Source organism: Babylonia areolata, chromosome 18 (genome assembly GCF_041734735.1).
Source record: "Babylonia areolata isolate BAREFJ2019XMU chromosome 18, ASM4173473v1, whole genome shotgun sequence".
Taxonomy (NCBI): Eukaryota; Metazoa; Mollusca; class Gastropoda; order Neogastropoda; family Buccinidae; genus Babylonia; species Babylonia areolata.
This window is the reverse complement of record NC_134893.1, coordinates 44,401,974-44,416,203: the sequence shown is the minus strand read 5'-3', so window position 1 is coordinate 44,416,203 and position 14,230 is coordinate 44,401,974. Positions and strand designations below refer to the sequence as shown.

Here is a 14,230-nt window from a genome sequence, read left to right as displayed (position 1 = left end):
GTTTTAGTGATAGACATTGATTTGTATATATATGTATATATATATACTATATATATATATATATGTGTGTGTGTGTGTGTGTGTGTGTGTGTGTGTGTGTGTACTGTACATTATGATATTTGCCAATGTATTAAATGTGTGTTTGCATGCATTGTGTATAACTTGATATTCATATATATAATATTGTTGTTGTCAGTGACTTTATGATTTATCACCCATTTTCTTCAAAGGGGAGGGTGGTGTTGTGGATGGAATGCCTGGCTTGGAGCAGGAAGTAGGTGGTCCCAGGTAACAGAAATAAACTGTTTGTTGGGTTGTTCCACACATTCATCGGAGGAGACCTTTACCATGGCTTAAATAGTGACCTGTCTGGGTACAGCTGTTTGGATGAGTTGATAAACCAAGGCCCATTGATGCAAACCAATTACAGTAATGAAAACACATTTTCCTGAGAAAATTCTGCATAAAAATGCATAACATTCTGCATGTATATTGCACAAAAAACCCATCTTTTATACAATGCATAATTTAATTTACAGTAGCACTAGTCTCAGTTCACAGGAAAAAAAACAAAAAAAACTGACTTGCTATTGAAGCAGAGTTGCACACTAGTTAAAGGGGGAAAATGGTGGGGGGTTTTAATCTTAAAAAGAAAAGAAAAATACAAACCATACTTTGCCCAGGAAGAAATTCATAGGGTGTCATGAAATAAAGTATATTGAGATTGTTAATTAATCAATAACACTGTGGTTAAAGTTGTGAGAATGAATGTATAATTTTATTTCATATAATAATGATATATATATATATATATTTAATCCTGTGCGGATTGTCAGCCACACATTTATAAGGAAGTTGAAAGAGGGATTCCCCCGTTTTTCATCATACGTTTTTTTTTCCTTGTTGGCTGAGCCCACTAAAGCGATGGACATGTGACATGCAATGTTTATTTCGATGCAGGAAAATTCTGAAGGTGGATCATGAGACGATGACCTGCTTTTGTCCATTGTGTTTGTTGTTTATTTTTTATATTGAAGAAGGCAAACAGCATTTCTGCACACACTGTGGAAACTGTTAATAGGTTAAAATATGTAAAATGAATTTATGTGAAAGCAAGGAAAACATTGAAACGGTGACAGTCTTCTCAGTTTTTCGTAATCTTTCATGAGTTTTTTAGTTTGTTTTTCTTACTTGTTTCATTAGTTTTTTTTAGCTTGTTTTTCTTACTTGAAAATAGTGGTATCATTATACCTGTGTTTTGGCATTATTTTACTTATAGACAGATTTTCATTTTGTCTGTGCACAGATGCAGAGAGATCTCTTACAGTTATATGTGGAGTTTAGATATGTGGAGGTTTCTGTTCAGAGCCATAAACTTCATGAAATGAAAAGGAAAAAAAGAAATATTGGTGGCAGTTTTTTGATGCAGTGGTGTACACATTGTATTGTAGAGGGTATGCATCTTTTATTGACTTTTTTGTGTTGGCGATACATTTAACAATTTAATGATCCCATTTAAATAACATCATTAATGCACTCATGTGGCAGTGCAGCTGTGCTGCCTTAACAATGAATATCTCCCCCTTGCCTAAAGTAATTCTTTCAACTTGCTTTGATTAATTTTTTTATTGTTAAAAATTTCATGTTTGGTACTCCTGAACAGTTTACCTTTTTGTGTCTTGTATCAAGCATAGATATCTGCTTGTTTTAATCTGATCTGGTAGAACAACTTGATCATATTTTGTCTTGGGGTGTGCACCTGAAGAGCTTTATACAAATGACACAATAGCTGTTCATAATTGCCAATTTTTACAACAGTGCATATGTCTAACAAATTATAAATGGGCTGTTTCAAATATAGCAAGTTTCAGTGTGCACCTGAAGAGCTTTATACAGATGACACAATAGCTGTTCATAATTGCCAATTTTTACAACAGTGCATATGTCTAACAAATTATAAATGGGCTGTTTCAAATATAGCAAGTTTCAGTGTGCACCTGAAGAGCTTTATACAAATGACACAATAGCTGTTCATAATTGCCAATTTTTACAACAGTGCATATGTCTAACAAATTATAAATGGGCTGTTTCAAATATAGCAAGTTTCAATGTACACTTTTGTTGTTTGGAAAGTAACTTAAAACTGCATGAAAGCAGAGCCTTCTATCTATGAAAAGATTTGAACATTTAAAGTCTGATTAAAAGGACAAAACATATTTGGAAGGAAGAAATGGAGTAGCAGTTTAATTCAGTATTAATAGCAAAGTAGGTCATGTGCATGAATGCATTGCGTCCATGTGCACATGAACATGCACACATGTTAGTACGTGTGCACGCATGCGTGCGCACACACACATTCAGACCTTGCCATCCAGGCATCTCACAGCCTAACAAAATTAGCCAGTAGACAAACCAGTCAGGCGACCAACTGACAAACAACCCACCCATCCATTGTCTCATCCAACCCCAGCTATTAGTATTACTATTAGGTTATCCCACACGAGCATTATGGCACTGATCTTTAAAAGACAGAATTTGTCAATGTTTGACATGCATGAACATTGAATGTGTATTTTATTTGATAGTGTGAAATGAGCATTTGATAAGAGTGTTTTGTTGTTTAAAAAAAAAAAAAAAAAAAAAAAAATCCAGAAATATGCAGCTGTGGATAGAATTAGAAAGTGACATTGAAAACTTACAGTGTATAATTAATCAGTCAGAGTGATCAACAGATCGATTGTGGGTCTGAAACTGGTCTTTTTGGAAGGATCTGAGTAGTGCCCCTTTGACTACTGGTTGTCTGGCAAGGTGTGCATCAGTTGCTGTCTGCTTATAGCCTTGGCACGAGTCAGGTTGGGTCTGACAGGTCATAGAGAAAGTCTTGCCAAGGTCAAGGCAGATTATGGAAAGAAGTATAGGTTTCCAGTCTGTTGATTGATCTTAGCAGAAGATGTTTGTCCACTCTGACTTTTCCTTTCTTTTTTTTTTTTGTTTGTTTTGTTTTTCTTCTTCTGTTTGGTTCATTCTTCCTTCCATTTTTTCTTTCTTCTTTTTTTCCCCTTCTTTCTTTCTTTTTTTCTTCCTTTCTTTTTTGCAGATAGAACCCACATCCCACCCACTTACCTGCCTTCCCTGTATTTAACATGGACCTAGAATATTTTTGTCCTTGGGTAACAGACATGTTGATTCCTGAAATCATTAATATTTAAGCTTTGTTTTCTGTCCAGATCTGCTTCCACTTCTGTTCTCCCTTTATCCCCTCCACCAATCTCTGTACCACCACTTCCTCATCCTCATCTGGCCTGGCCTCATCTTGATCTTGGTCCCAACACACACACACACACACACACAGACACACACAGAGGGAAGGAAGGAATGGGTGTAGAGGGAGAGAGACTTCCAAAAATACAAAACTGATGATTAGGATTTCTCTGTCTTTTGGCTCAGCTGTTTTCGAACCTCATGAAAGACAGACTTCTTGTGGCTGGGTAATTAATAATTTCTTAGAAATGAGAGAAAACAGAGGGAGAGAGAGAGTTTTCAGTGGTAGGTAAACAAATGCAGTTAATGATAGAAAAAAAAGGTATAAAACTTTAAAAGAAAGAAAAAACACAGAAACTCTCTTACCTGCAGAACCTGTGGTTTTAGCTGTGGAGAGATTTTGGTTTCCTTTCATACAAGATTTTTCATCAGGTTTTCCTGAATTTGGTTGTCATCCCACCCCCTGAAGAAAGCTTGTGTCTTTTGTCATGTTGTGTCAGTACTGCATACTGCATGGTTAAATTTGGCAGACAGGTCATGCCTTACCTCTCATTTTGTGGATGGATGTGTGATCTGTAAATGATTTCCAGAGCTGCTTTGGTTTTTCTCCCGGGAACAATGTTTTTTTGGTTTTGTTTTGGTCAGGAGGGTCTTGGATGTTTCTTGGATGTTGTGACCAGTTTTTTTTTTTGTTTTTTTGTCACCGAGTGCTATCAGTGAGACCATCTTCATGCTGTTGAAGGGAGGTGGTTTTTTGCTGTTAAAGAATTCTGATGCTCAGTGTTCTTGAGGTTTAATCTCAACACATATCAGGTGGAAGACTGCTTGTTTCAAAATGGCCCAACCAGTGCACATCCTCAAAAGTCTGCAGAGATAAACTAGATGAAGGTTTGTCATGTGTATAAAAAAAATTCCAAATTTGAAAAACCACCCTCCCCTCAGGCTTATCAAGAAAAAAAAAAAAAAAAAAAAGAAAGACAGGAGGAAAGACAAGGGGGAAACCGAGAAAACATTTGTAAACAATTATGGTGAACAGAAGTGAGAGAACCTTAGCTGTGAGTGAGAGAACCTTAGCTGTGAGTGGTTTCAGATGCAAGAGTTCCGTAATGGTGGCTGTGAAGTGTGTGCAGCTATGTGGTTTTTACCTGGTGACCTACAGGCCTATCAGCCAGGTGTAAGGCCATTGCATGCAGTTGCTGCCTGTGCAGTCAGAGATAACATTGGCGCCGACATTCTTCCCCTGGGTAGGCTAATAGATTCAGGCTGAAAGGTTCTTGGGATGAGGCAAACCCAGGGCAGCATGCAGGCTCTTGTTTTGTCAACACCAGCACATGCAGACATCACTTCAGATGAATGCGTTGTGCCTTCATAGGTCCATGATTGCGTGTGCTAGGGTGAGCATTCATGGACTGAATGAGGGGCACTGTCTCTCTCCTCTCTCATACATGCACAGACATCAGTAGACATGCACACACACACACACACACACACACACACACATGCACATGTGTACACACACATATATACACTTACACAGGTGCACACAAACACCCATGTGAGAACACACACACACACACACACACACACACACACACACACACACACACACACACACAGAGAGTATAGAAATACAAAAAAAAAGCCAGCATGTAAGTCATTCTTCATTTTGGAAAATAGGCCACAAAAAGATCAAGAGATAAAGAAAGAGTAAAGGTTCGTCTTGGGGAGCAGAAGTAAAGAATTAACCTTTGGTTATTCTTCGTTGTTTTGTTTTTTTCCTGGCACTGTTGCTTTTGCTTCCGGTTCCACATCTTATTTTTGTTTCAAGAACTGTTTTCATAGTTACTCATTCCATATTTTTTTCCTTTCTTTCAGAAAAAAAGAAAGAAAAAAAGAGAGAAAAAAGCTGGGCTTCCGTTCCCCATCGTTAAATTTTCTGTCACTATGTTTTTCTTTGCACATTCCACATCATCTTTTTAGTTTTGTCTGTGGTCTTCATATGTTTTTCCAGTTGCGTTCAAGCTTTTTTTTTTCTGTGTGTCTGTTTTGTTTTGTTATATTTTTGTGTTGTTTTGAGATTACATTAGTGTGTTTACTTTCATTCAGGGTCGATTTCATAGCAGAATGGATGCGAGGAATAATTTCTTTATGTTGTTAGCTGAATCATTGATTTTATTGACACACAGACCTCAGTTTAATTTGAAATTTCTGAAAAAAGAAAAAGAAAAAAGTTTGACTGTAGTGGTATGTGAGTGTGAGTGTGCCGGTATGTGTGCGCATTATGCTCAGTTATTTTGAAAATTTAACTTTCAGAGTGGAAATTTTTAATACATTAAAAAAATGCAGAGAAAAAATCAGTTCCGTTGTCAGAAGCTTTCTATTTTTGTCAGGTAATTGTTAACATAGTATTCAAAGATCACTCAAACTGCCAACTGTGGATCCTTTGAATGACTGATATTCTGATGTCTTACATTCATCTGTTATTCTTACCTCTCCTTTTCTAAGCCTTTAAAAACTTAAACACAATGCTTGAGCTCCATGGTTGAACGTCATAATATCATACTCTCAGAAAGCAACAGGTAAATTTATGCTTCAGTAAACCGTTTAAGGTTACTGGCAGCAGATGTTTTTGAGCACCCAGACCATGAAATCATGTCAGTTATCATCTGGTTTCATACTGCGTTTTGAAGAGTGCAATTTAAGCTTGGCTTGGGAAATGGGTAAAGATATTCATGCTTTACAGATATGAGCAGCTTATGTTTTGAGGAGAGAAGGTGGCAAAAAGTTGAGCATGTAACACGCACGTGCAGTTCTCATGCACAAACACACACACACACACACACACACACACACACACACACACACACACACACACACACACACACACACACCATTTACTTAGTTATATGTATATGCTTGCAAGGATGCACTCTTTTTCATACTGTCTCTCCCTGTCCCTGTCTCTTTCTTGACACACACATTGGTGTATGTTTGCAAGGATGCACTCTTTTCCATACTGTCTCTCTATCCATGTCTCTTTCTTGACACACACATTCTAACACACACACACACACACACACACACACACACACACACACACACAACACATACAAACACACCCACACTCACACACAGAAAACACACACACACACACACACACACACACACACACACACACACACACTGAGAAGTAATGTTTTTTGGGTTTTAAAGGCTATTTTGTTGACTATTTTAGGGAATTTTTTTTCATCAGACAACTTGGCAACTGCCTTCTTTGCAGCTAAAACTTATTTTTCTATTGGGACTCTTATCATACTTATTGCTATCTTGATTTATGAGTTTGTTTCTGTGTTGGTTTTTCTTGCACACTGTGAATGTGACATATAGTGAAATAAATATGGGTACTTCCATACGCCACCAGCCTTTCATCATCATTTCTCGATATTTCCCAGGCTTTTGGATGTTTTGCATTGGATGGTCCTTATTTTTCATCTGTTCAAACAAAACACATTCAGCTTGTGAGTGTTTTGTTTGTTTCGCTTGTTTCAGTGTTTGTCTCTGTCAGTTGCTCTTTGTTGGTTTCTCTTTGTGTTTGTTGTTGGTAGTCTGTCCATTGTTGCCAGTCATTCCATTTCTGTCTGCCTCTCTCTGTCTGCAGGTTGTGTGTGTGTGTGTGTGTGTGTGTGTGTGTGTGTGTGCGCGCGCGCGCGTGTGCGCGTGTGTGTGTGTTTGTGTGCGCGCGCGTGCATGCGTGCACCTGCCTTCGTGTCCACCTGCCTGCTTGGCTGCTTGTGTGGATGTGTGCTTTCATATGCATGTTTGTATGTCAGGTGCAGCTACTTATTTCAGAAAAGCTGAAAGATAGAAGTTCAAAGCTCTTGCAATAAGTGATATTTTGGTGGCAGGCATCTGTATTTATTGCAGGCTATAAAATGGGAATCAGATGGAGCTGCATCATTGCATACCTGTTTTATCTGTTACAAGACCTCAGTGGTGTTATTTTTCCATCAGCATCAATGTATTTAAAACTCAGTTTTGTTTCGCCAGTTCTCTCACGAACTGGGGAAAAAGTTATGATAGTAAAAGCCATTATGTGTGTGGTCTGCCAGTTTGTGTCTTGTGTGTAGAGCTTACGCTGTGTGTACACGTGCTTGCATGCAGTTTGTATGAGTCTGTTTGCAAATTGAATGAACAGTTTGGATTTGGTTTGGTTTTGATATTGACCATGATCAAGGTCACAAGATCAGGAATGGGTCTTGGCATTTATGCTTGTGTTGGAACTGTGTGGGTCAGCAGTTCCCAAATTTTATCCATAAATGAATTGATAAAGACAGAGTGACCATCCTGGAGAAATTAGCCGATACAAGCACTTGAACACATACAATGATACATACCACTAACATTACATAAAATCAGAAAAGGAGGCATTTCCACTGATTAGCTGAAGTGTTATTTGAATTTGTAAGCAACTTTTTTTGTAAATCACAAAATGCAATTTTTTACTCCATTGTGTAAACATTGTGAGTCTGTATAATAACCCAGTGTTCAGTTGTGTGTGTGTGTATGTATGTGTGTGTGTGTGTGTGTGTGTGTGTGTGTGTGTGTGTGTGTGTGTGTGTGTGTGTGTGACTAAGTGTACACATAATCTCTGTATCCATGGTAAACTATAACATTGTCATTTTCTCAGGAAATAATTTGTCTGCCAATAGCATATTTGGATTAACCTTAGTGGGGAAAAAATCTTCACAGTCATACCAATAATAGTGTGTAAGTCTTCCAGATCATGAACAGTTTATTTCTTTGAGGATCTGGATCCAAATGCTGTGACCTCATTTATCCACATGTATTTGAACACAGACATCAAAAGTAAACAAAATTTTCATTGCCAGGTCTGGGCCACTAACAAATGAAAAAGAAATATGCAGTGTACCTGTTTTGATTTTTTCACTGTGCTGGAAATAGAAGCAGACAACAGTGAACACATAGGAGTTCTGACTTTATTATAACATTTTCATTGTATAACAAAGACAAATGAGACTTAGGTCTTAAAAAAAAAAAATCCATATCCTGATGTACGTTATAACATGTTTTCACAGTGCTTGTCATGTTAGCAATGAGGACATGCAGGGTGTCTGACTTCGTAATGAAATCCTCATCACATAATAGACTGAAACTGAAAACAAGGAAATTGAAGTGAAGACTTGTAAACCTGTGATAATCTTGGGAGGAAAAAATTAATAGCATATGTCAGGTGGTAACATTTTTCTGTTCTAAAATGTCTATGCAATGCTCACAGAGGTAGCTTTTCTTTTTACATTAGAATGCTTGACGATCTTTGTTTGTTGATTGATATATGTAGTTATTGTGTACTTGTTTGCAGGTGGAGGCAGCTCAGGTCACGTTGACAGTTCGCTGAACTGACTGTGTGTAAGACAGGAGAGAGTTCCTGGGAAAGGTGAGTAGCATACGTGTTGTTTGTGGTTTGCTCATGTTTTACGCTGAGAGTTGCATTTCATTTGTGCCTGCTTGCGCCTGCTGTTTTTGTCTGTGTCTGGGCCTGCTTATCTCTCCATCTGTTTTGTCATTTTCTGTCTCCCTTCATCTTTTTGTTTTCTTCCTCTTTGTCTGCCAGTCTGTCTCTCACTCTCATTCTTTCTCTCTGTGTGTGTCTCTCTCTCTTTGGAAATTCCAGTCTATTTTTTAATCACTCTCCTCTCCCTCCATTTCTCTCTCTCTTTCTAAAAATAAACGTTCCACTTCCAGTCAGTTGAAGAGTGAAATATGGGTTCTTTATAATGTAATATTTATGTTTAAATGTTAGATGAACAATGTCTGTTTACCTGCACCATTTAAGAGATGAAATGGCCTGCAGAACTAGCCTGCTGTGCTTTTCAAAAATCAAAAACAAGAAACCAAGACCAAAACAAAACCTGACAAAAACCTCAGCCAACCAAACAAAAAAAAGCCTGCCAACTCAACAGACGAAAACATCTTTTGTGTGTGTGTGTGTGTGTGTGTGTGTGTGTGTGTGTGTGTGTGTGTGTGTGCTCATGTGTGTGGTATGGGTGTATTTTTTGTGCGTGAAAGTCATGTGTGTCTCCCTTTCTTATTCACTCATGCAAGCGTGCAGGCAGACACACATTCACACATTCTCAGACATACTCACACACACACACACACACACACACACACACACACACACACACACACACACACTAGCACACTAGCACACACACTAGCACACACAAACACGCATGAACATTCGTTTAGACTGGGGTAAGGATAGGCTTGCAGATGGTGAAAGGCAGGGAAGCTGACAAATAAAGGATCAACAAGATGGGAAACTGAAAATGGCCTCTTCTTTGACCTATCATCCTTTTTTGCAGGGCAAGGTGACTGATGATGAGGTTAGGGGGGGTGAGGGAAGAAACTGGAGAAGAGGGTGCTGTGGCACAGGGATGGAGGGAAGGAGGGTGAAGGAGGGTTGTATGTGTGTGTGTTAATGTGTTAACTTGTTGGAGACTACTATTTGGTTTGTCCGCCCCTGGCCTTTTAACGGACCACCTGGAGGGTCTGCTCGGACTTTACACCTTGGAGGCCTTCTTTCAGATCTGTGGGGTGCCTCTTCCTTTGAAACAAGGAGCTGTAAAGTAAACACTGCTCATTTCCAACTTGGAGGTTCCTAAGTTTGGTCCACCCTCTGGTACCTCCACAGGAGCGGATATATTATTTACGGCTGCCTGAATGGTTGAGTGCTTTATTGTTTTTCTAGTGTTGTGGAGTACTTCCCCTACAGAAGGGAAGTGTGGTTGGTTTACTTTGGGGGGGCCGTTCTCTCTCTGTGGTGGTGTTCCATGCCACTGCTCATTGCTTTGTTTCACTTTTATTTGTTTAACAGCTACATTTTGTGTTGGTGTTTCTTTTTTTTTTCTCTCTCTCTTTTTTTTTTTTTTCCAAGAATGATCAGCATCCATTAGCATCTCATATGCATCTTGTAGAATCAGTGAGAATATTCACAGACCTGTCCAGTGTCCATGGTTTGTTGTTAGACCGGCATCATCAACAATGCACGTTTTAAAAAGTGACATTAAACAGTTGTTTGCCAGCAGTATAACACTTCACAGTACCGTTGGGTTTTTTGTTTTGTTTTACTATAAGATGGGTAATGTGAGGGAAAAGGAAGTTGTCAATATGGATGGTTACAGTGAACAGAAATAGGAAAAATCATGTCAGCATGGATTTCTTGGCTGCAGAATTTGTGTATGAATATTAGATTGTGCAGAACACAGGTCGTTTGGTTTGTGTATGACTTGAGTGCAGCCTGTTTTCAGCATCACTGAGAGGAAAATATTTTCTGGTAACATATGCAGTTTATATTATATCAGTGGTTCTTCACATCAGAGGCACTTGTAAAATGCGTCTTAAGCAGTGTCATGTTCATTTCTTTTATGTTGAAGATAATGTGGCATAAAATGATGTTACTGCAGGATCGTGTGATCTGGAGAATTCACATGAAATGTTTATGATAGAGAGAGAGAGAGAGAGTGAGGAAAGGATGTCTTCTGTCTCTGAATTCATTCTGGTGCTCAAGAGATTGCATGCATCAAACCTCCGGCCATTTGTAGAATACGTTATCTGTGTACTTTAGTTTTACAGCACATCCCACTCAGTGCCTGTGTTCTGTTTCTTGGCTTCATTTTATTTACAGCTGTGTGTGAAGCCCTTCTGTTGTTTCTTTCTTTCTTTCTTCCTGTGCAGACATTAGTATGCATTTGAAGACTTGGAAGAGAGAAGATATTTTGTATCAGATTGTTTGATCTATGCTGGCATTGTGATTGATTTGATTTGATTTGATTGATTGGTAGATCTCACCGTCTTAAGAACCCAGTTCTATGACCTACAATGGCTACACTGAGGTCAAAGGTAATGGTTATTCAGATTGGTTCAGCAAACAAGAACAAGGTTAACAGAGGTCAGCACCGTCAAGGCACCCTGATAGGATCCCATTGAAGTTATTAACTAATGGTGACACATTTTGAGGTTAAAGGTCATAGTTACCTGCCTTGGGTAACTTGTATTAGGTAAAATGACCCAATTAGGAGTCAGTGTCAAGACAATCTGGTCACAGGTCATTTTGGCATAATTCAGGAGACCTTGACATTCAGCTTTGTTGCATGTCACTGGCCATTGTGTCATGTGGCCGTTTATGTTTTGTTGCATGTCACTGGCTATTGTGTCATGTGGCCTTTTACGTTTTGTTGCTTGTCACTGGCTATTGTGTCATGTGGTCTTTTATGTTTTGTTGCATGTCACTGGCCATTGTGGCCTTTTATATGTTATTGTGACCCAGTTTGGTCCTCTTGATCTTTTACAAAGCTCAGTGTGTGTTACTATCGTATATTTTGGATCAAAAGTCAAGGCATTAAAAAGGAGTTACTGAATATGGTAGATCTATCAAAGTCACCGTTCCTCCCCTCACTCTCTCCTACACAAATTATCAGCTTGCATTCTGTTTTGTGATGCATTCCTGTCTGCGTCGTGTTCTGTGATGTGTGTCATGTTTTTCTTTTACAGGGATGTTGCCAATGTGTAGGTGGAAGTGAATTGATAAAGAAGATAAGGGGCATACACGGGACAGAATAAAGGTGTTGGAATGTGGGTGGGGTGGGGGTGTGGGGGAGTGACCGGGAATGGAGAGAGAGAGACTTAAGATGGAGTGAGATAAAGTGTGTATCTTTGTTGGCAAGTGAGAGAGAATGAGAAAGAGATGGAATAAAGAGAGAGAGAGAATGGTGGTGGCGGGGAAGGGAAAGAGAGAGTGACTGAAAATTGAGATAAATTATGTTATAGTGGCTCTCTGTGTTTGTGTGCGTGTTTGCATGCACGCATGTGTGTATGAGAAAGAGAGAGAGATTAGCAACGTATAAACATGTATACAGCACACATGAATGTCATACCAGTATTTTCCTCCATGAACGTTTTCTGCCTGTGTGTATTTTGTTTTGCAGTTTTAATTTTCTGTTCTTGTTTTGCTATGGATGGGCAGTGGAAGGGGCGAGGGGGTGTGAGGGGGCAGGGGGAAAGAGAGAGAGAGAGGGGGAGAGAGAGAGAGAGAGAGAGAGATAATGAAGTACTGTGACATCATTGACTTAGCCATGACATACATTGATGTTGCACTTTGCATTTCTCCAAGGTTTTTGAAAATATCTTTTTGTATTATACTCAGTATTTTCTTTCCCAGTTTAAAGAACAAAACAAGGACAGAAAAACCCAGACAAGACAAAGGAAGGAATAGGAGGGATGAAGGATATTTTCAAGGAAATAAAGGAATGGGCACAAGGTGGCTTTTTTACTGCCCTCACCAAAACAGACAAGTCACACACACACACACACACACACACACACACACACACAAAGAAGAAGAAGGAAAAGAAAAAAAAAGGAGGGGAATATTTCACATTTCATGAACAGTTGTTAAACGGTTGCATTTCCGCGTCTCTTATCATTAGCAAACGCTGTTTGCAATAACAACACAGTTCTAACAGTCCCACAAGAGCACCGGTTCGGAGGGGGTGGGTGGGGAAGGAGACGGAGAGAAACAGGACGCAGATAAGTGTCTTCGAGCACACACAGAGAGAGAGAATGGGTATAGGGAGGGGAATGAGAGACGTGAACGGGGGAGGTGTTTTATTTTTAATCAACAGCTGAGAAATACTTCTTTTCATAGATCCCTGCCGTGAACAGTAATGATTTATTAAAACTTCACAGAACAATTGAACCCTGGAAAACAAGTTTTAGAGAGAGGCAGACATGAAATGTATCCAGTTTCACAGAGAGAGAGAGAGAGAGAGGAGGGGCAGGGATGGAGAATAAGGAGAGAGAGAGAGAGAGAGAGAGAGAGAGAGAGGTGGGTTAAGGTGAGTGTTGACTGGGTAACGAACGGGAATCCTACTTGCAGAAGAGCTCCAGTGAATATCTTGCAGGGATTTGCCGTTGTACTCCGTTGTACTCTGCGTGCAGACATACTTGAGTTTCTTTTTGTTTTGTTTTCCCCCTCTTCCTTCTTGTCGTCGCAAATTATCTGTCCGTCAGGGCTAGTAGCAGAGGGAGGTACAGGGGCTGAGGACAGGAACAGAGAATGAATGGGGTGGTGGGGATGGAGGGTGTGAGGGTGGGAGGAAGGGGGTGGATGGGTTGCCAGGAACGTGGCAATATGGTTTGTTGTTTCAGCTAGGACCGTTGTCTCTTAGCTGTTGTAGAGCTGCTCGTGTGTGTGTGTGTGTGTGTGTGTGTGTGTGTGTTTGCTTACCCGGTTTTTTGTTTTGGTTATGCACAGCTTTTATATCATGTGCTGCGGATCTGATGTCTTTTGGAGTGTTTATGTTGTTTTTTGGTCCGGGACACTCCTACGCGTTTCCGTCATTTATTTTCTTATTGTTTTTTTTTCTGTCTGTGTCTGTTAGTTCCGGTGTCTGGCATTTTGGCTGGCTGACTTTGTGTCTGCCAGTCTGTCTGTCTGTCTATCAGTCTAGATCTATCTGTCAGTTGGTCTGTTTCAGCAGGCATACGCGATTGTGAGCGCTCGCGCGCATTCACACACACACACACACACACACACACACACACATATACTCGCACATACGACAACACGCATACGTACATGTTATGCATCCATGCATGCAAGTGCATATGCCGACTGATGTGGAGCAGTACACGGTCATTGTTGCAAGAATCAAGACGTTTTCATCCTTTAACTTCGGTTGGGCCATTCAGGATATGACGTTACAAATATGCACACACACACACGCACACACACATGCATGCAGACACATACACGCGCGCGCGCGCGCGGGCGCATTCTCCCACGCATATCAGGATGTCTGTTACGTGTCATCATTCTCTGGGATATGCTTATGTCGTCTGGCCTACTGGACTGTTACTGTCATATATAAAATGTGAAGAAGAAGGA

At 39.7% G+C, this 14,230-nt stretch overlaps 1 protein-coding gene across 1 annotated transcript in view; it reads left to right on the top strand.

Moving 5' to 3' along the window:
* The window catches only part of LOC143292811 (uncharacterized), a 100,776-nt gene that overhangs the window by 1,525 nt on the left and 85,021 nt on the right, over positions 1–14,230 (top strand). The window contains exon 2 of the mRNA XM_076603404.1: positions 8,642–8,716. The gene's annotated coding sequence lies outside the window, so the exon portion shown is untranslated. The remainder of the gene's footprint in view (positions 1–8,641; positions 8,717–14,230) is intronic.